The sequence below is a fragment of the Adiantum capillus-veneris genome, chromosome 14 (assembly GCF_014529385.1).
Source record: "Adiantum capillus-veneris isolate H3 chromosome 14, ASM1452938v2, whole genome shotgun sequence".
In the NCBI taxonomy this organism is placed as follows: Eukaryota; Viridiplantae; Streptophyta; class Polypodiopsida; order Polypodiales; family Pteridaceae; genus Adiantum; species Adiantum capillus-veneris.
This window is the reverse complement of record NC_140944.1, coordinates 115,836,162-115,842,200: the sequence shown is the minus strand read 5'-3', so window position 1 is coordinate 115,842,200 and position 6,039 is coordinate 115,836,162.

Genomic DNA, 6,039 nt, shown 5'->3' with positions numbered 1-6,039 from the left:
AGTACCAAAGGCTATCTATGGAGTACCAAAGCACATATGTAGAGTACCAAATCCGGTATATTGAGTACCAAAGCCTATCTATGGAGTACCAACTCAGATCTGTAGAGTACCAAACCCGGTATATCGAGTGCAAAATCCTAGCGATCGAGTGCCAAATCCTATCCATAGAGTTTCAAACCCTCTCGACAGAGAACCAAAACCTATTTATCCAATACCAATGCCTATGTATAGAGAACCAAAGTCTATTTACAGAGTACCAAACTCATCGAATACCACCACAGACTATCTGTAGAGTACCAAATCCTCTCTGAAGAGTACCACATCCTATCTGTAGATTACCAAATCCTACCACTATAGGACCAAAGTCTATTTACAGGGTACCCCACACTTCTGATAGTACCAAAGCCTATATGTAGAGTACCAAACTCATCGGATACCACCAAAGACTATTTGTAGAGTACCAAATCCTCTCTGAAGAGTACCAAATCTTATCTGTAGAGTACCATAGCCTACCACTATAGGACCAAAGTCTATTTACAGGGTATCCCAGACTTCTGATAGTACCAAAGCCTATATGTAGAGTACCAAATAATATCTATAGAGTACCAAAGCCTACCGACAGTACCAAATCTACGGTACCATATTTGGAACTTTTTGGTACTGTTGAACTTGGGTGCACGTCTGTCCACTATTACAGTACCAAATTTGGTATTTTTTGGTACTGTTGAACTTGGGTGCACGTCTGTCCACTATCACAGTACCATACTTGGAACTGTCTAAAGCCGGTTTTGGCACTACTGCAGTAGTGGAATTTTACCAGTACAATGAAGTTGGTTTTTTTCTGAATTGTTTTGTTTTTGTGCCATAGGTTTAGCTGTACCAAAGATTCAAGAAGGCTCACCCAACAGTGGTAATGTCTCTTAGATGCTTCGAGACATTGAAGCCATACTTTGTACGGAAGTTGAAGGACAGAAATACTTGTTGCTGTGTGGTTCATGTGCAGATGCTCTATTTCAAAGAGGCCCTTAATCAAATGCGGTAGAACAAGTTTGGGCACCACGGGAAAGGTCACCTTTGCACTTGCTCCGTTTGTTGCAGAGGTGATGAGAGAGGAACGTGTTTTGCAAACCAAGCAGTGTGTCAGCACATCACCGGTATGTGGGAATCCATCATGTGCCCAAAGACTCCAAATTGTGAATACCATGCAAAGAAATGCTTGATGGGGGATTGCTCACAATGTGGAGTACGGAGGTTGACATTTTGTCCCAATGAGATAGCAGAGGATAGCAAGGAGGTGTCTATGAATGTTTTCATGGAGGTTGGAACAAGACAGGTTCACGAAGGTGGGAGTGAGAAGAAGAGAAAGGACTTGATTGTGCAACGGATAAAAAGTTGGACTTTTCTTAGCCTATTTTCAGCCCATCTGACAGGCTTCATCAGGCACAACTTTGTCTTCCACTGGCAAGCCCAACAATTCAAGGACTGTTTGCAGAATTTTCCTAGCAACGTTGTAGTGTCTGTTATTGACTTTGCGGAGAATTATTACTTTAAAGTTCAAAATGAAATTCAGTCACATTGGTGACGCTACACTTCTACATATCGGATGACAAGCAACATGACACATTGTTTGTACAAAATTGTTTCTTATTGCATGAAAAGTGGCTGAAAGAACGAGGACATTCTCTGCAACAACATTGGGTTTGGTCAGATGGTGCTGCTTCACAATTCAAGGCCCGTAGACCTTACTATTTTGTGGCCAGGTACTATCAAATGACAGGCTTGCACATGATGCATAACTTCTCTGCATCCGGCCATGGAAAAGGTGAGCGTGATGGGGCAGGGGCAGTCATCAAGAGAACTTTGACACATGAGGAATTGAAACCAGATGGTTGGCGTATGAAGTGTGCAGCTAATGTTGTCAACTTTTTGAAAGCAACTTTTCAGCCAAGAGAACAATCTCAGAGGTGTAATACGAAAGAGTCTTTTGGCTTATTGGCGCGGATAAAGTGCAGCGCAATCTGCAATGGGACTGTGAGCACATTGTTGGCTTCCACTCATTTCATTGTGCTGATGGCTATTCATAGGACAACCGCACCGCCATACACTTTTGATCACTTTCATGCTTTTGTGATCCGTGTATGCATGGGTTGTGGAGAAGATGCAGGAACAGAATGCACATTGAAAAATGGAAATATGTTTGCATCAAACCATTGCCAGAGTCCGGGGATACAATTAGGGATGACAAATCAGATGACGAGGAGGAGGGTGGAGATTCAACATCAATTCCGATGAGCCAAGTGTCCAACATGCCACTATATGAAGGATTCCCTGAAATGTTAAGTGGCATGTTGTCCATAGGGGATAATTTTGCAGTGAAAGCAGCTGAGGCAAATGAAGACTTCTACATTATCAAATGCACAGAAGTGTTGTACCAAAAGGTGAAAGCACAAAAGGATAAGTGGCATAACAAAATTGTTAGAGGAGGGAAGGTTGTTGAAGGCTTTTTTTATGGCCAAGTTGAAGGAAAATCTGATACATACCAACTATTGGATCACACATCTCCGGTAATGATCTACTCACATCTTGTTAGGGCCATACGTTTCCCGATGGAGCCTATTGCAGGATCCCTAGGTCAAATTTTACAATACAAGTTGTTTACTGAAGTATATGAGGGGATATACAATAGCATGCCATATCATGATGATGAGAGCGACTAAGGTGCGTCCATGTTACTTGAGGGCAATGAGAAGCCCTGATTGAACAACTGAATCCGGTAGTCAATAGTACCAAATCCGGTAGTCAATAGTACCAAATTTGGTAGTCAACATTACCAAGTGTATTTCGCACTATGTGCTTGTTAGTGACTGAGTCAACTTGATTTTTTGGCCCTAAGATTTATATGTTCTCTCTATCTAGTTATGTGTTGGTATGTTACCTTTCCTTACATTACTGTTTCAGTTGTCCTTTGCATTACAGTACCAAATTTGGTACTTTTTGGTACTGCTGAACTTGGGTGCACGTCTGTCCACTATTACAGTACCAATTTGGAACTGCTTGAACTTGTTGTCTCACTTATGGTTTACTTTATTGCTCTATCTGATTCTGTGTTGGTATGTTACCTTTCATTACATTACTGTTTCAGTTGTCCTCACTATATCTCTCCTTTTTGGTACTGTTGAACTTGGGTGCACGACTATCCACTATTACAGTACCAAATTTGGTACATTTTGGTACTGTTGAACTTGGGTGCACGTCTGTCCACTATTACAAAACCAATTTGGTACTTCTTGAACTTGTTGTATCACTTATGGTTTACTTTATTTCTTGGTATTTTTTAGTTTGTCTATTCGTATTTGATACGACCACCTTGAGCAATGTCTAGAACTACGTTGATAACATGAAAGGTATGCCAAACATAGATGCTATCTGCCTCAAAAATTAAAATGTTGGGCAACCTGGTTAGCTCCAAGATGTTTCAACAGAATTAGTCAGAGGTTTCAACAGTAGAGATCAAGATACCAAGACATTCTAAACAAGAAAAGTGGTTTTCCATTATGTATAGTATCGGGTTACAAAATTTCACTACTTACATGATTATGGCAATCTCCTACCTCGGGGGATCAGATTTATAGGAGTACCCCTCCATCTATATGAAGTTATCAGTAATGTACCCAGAAATATCGTCTTCAGTGTCAAAGACTGGGTTTTTGCGAGTGTACGTTGTTGGGTACCGATCCCTTATCCACCCGAGCAACCAAGGCAAAACAAAATCCAGCAAGTAAAACGGGTAATTGGTTCCTACTACCATGGGATCGTATGATCGGATTGCCATAGAATTTTCATAGTCATTTTTAAGAGACTTGTATCTACAATCATCTACAAGAATAGTGTTGTTGGCATCATACTTCGGGTGTCTTTCCCACAGCGTCCATAGCTTCTTCAGGAAAACGGGCTTATCGCCCATGTTTTTGGGCACAACCGACACCTCCGACATACGGGGCCGCCATATTTCACAGTCCTCTTGGGAGAGAATATCTGCTAATGCCAAAAAACGAGGTTAGAGGTATGCGTAACTTATCTCCTGCAACATTCAAAGCAGGCATGCTTTACCTGCAAAATATTTTTGCCTTCTATGGTTGGGGAAGCACACGTTCACCATGTGTAACAGTTTTTCCCTTCTACAACAGGACCACAACACTAGGCTGGCTTTCTGTTTAAGCCGTAGGATGAACTGCTCCGCATCCGGCCTTACAAGACAAATTACATCCTTTTGGAGATAGACTACCCGTGGCATGTGCTCCTTGGCAGGCACTCAAGTTCCTCAGGGATTTCGCTGCAGTTGGTTATTAGCATGCCATTAAGATCAAGCACAATCATCCGCCCGCGTCTAGCAGCCACATCAGGCTACAGCAATGTGCTTGCCGGTGTCTCATCTAGCCACCAACTTACTACAGCAACAACAGACATAATGAGTGGGGACAAATACACAGTGCAACATCATATCTAAAACAGAAAACTAGATCAAAAACTACCAAATTTGGTACTGTATTGCACAAGTGATAAGGACTATTCGAAACAGCAAGTTCAAGAAGTACCAAATTGGTACTGTAATAGTGGACATACATGCACCCAAGTTCAACAGTACCAAAAAGTACCAAATTTGGTACTTTAATGCACATATAGTGAGGACAACTGAAACAGTAATGTAATGAAAGTTAACATACCAACACAGAACCAGATAGAGAGAACAGATAAAGCTCAGGGCCAAAAAATCAAGTTGACTCAGTCACTAAAAAGCACATAGTGCGGAATACAACAGATTCTCACTGGCTACAGTTTGCATGCACGGGATAATTGATCACGGGCGCGATTGCGCTTCTTTCTCTGCAAACAGAAAAGTTCCTGCAGGGTCACAAAATCAAGGGAATCACCTCTCTGCTTCGAAACAGCATCGGCAACAGTAGAGTCAACGCCCCCGTCCGGTGCTGTCCACAACAGTATCGTTCGCAAGTACTTCTTCCTGCTCATCCTCGGCCTCCCTCCTCTCTTTGTTGCCTTCTGACCCCTCTTTGGCATCCCCTTCACTCCCCTTTGTGGTTCCCACCCCCTCCCCAACACCCCCCTTTGCGGCTTCTTCCTCCGTCCCTTTGGGTTCTTCCTCTCCCTTCTTGACCGTTGCATCATCGAGCTTTGTGTTGGCAGCATCATGGCTTTCCTCCGCATCCAGCTCCACAACAATAGGGACTTTACCTTCCTCCTTGTCCTTAGTCTTTTTACCATCTCTGGCCTCCTCCTCACTTTTACTTTCGTTGTCACCTGTCTTTTTATCATCACTGGCCTCCTCCTCACTTTTACTTTCGCTGTCACCTATTGCCTCACATCTTTGCCCCATCATATTGTCTTTCCCTACAGAATTACCTTGCTTCAGATCATGGAGAACATCTGATATCTCCCTTGTCACCTCATCCACGTCCCATATTCGACTTGCAGCCGACTTTGTGGCGTGCTGGTCAGCAACTGCAGCATCCTGCTCCTCTGCAAACACAAAGAAAGACAGCACATACTAACTTGTATGAAAACCTGACCGAGTTGCAAGTGCGCATATGTATTCAAAAATGCACACATAATTACTCTTGACAACTTGAAGCCCACTGGCCCAGGACTTTGCCAAATCAGAGATTACCATATTACAACCCGACTTGACACATTGATCCCTACTTTGTAACAGAGCACTGAAGCACAAGGGATGATACTGGTGTCGGCACTCTAGCATGAAGGTTCCGACTATATGTGCGCACTCCAAGGCCTCACCGCATGCAACACACATACCAAACACCGGGATCACATTTACCGAATCATTAACCTGCTACCTAGGATATAGCAGGAACCTCTTCCCAAGCCTAATATCAGAAAACATCTCCTTCACAAATAGGGTATGCTCTTGACCTTCCTTCCATTTTTTCTCCAGAATACCGAATCATTAACCTGCTGCCTAGGATATAGCAGGAACCTCTTCCCAAGCCTAATATCAGAAAACAT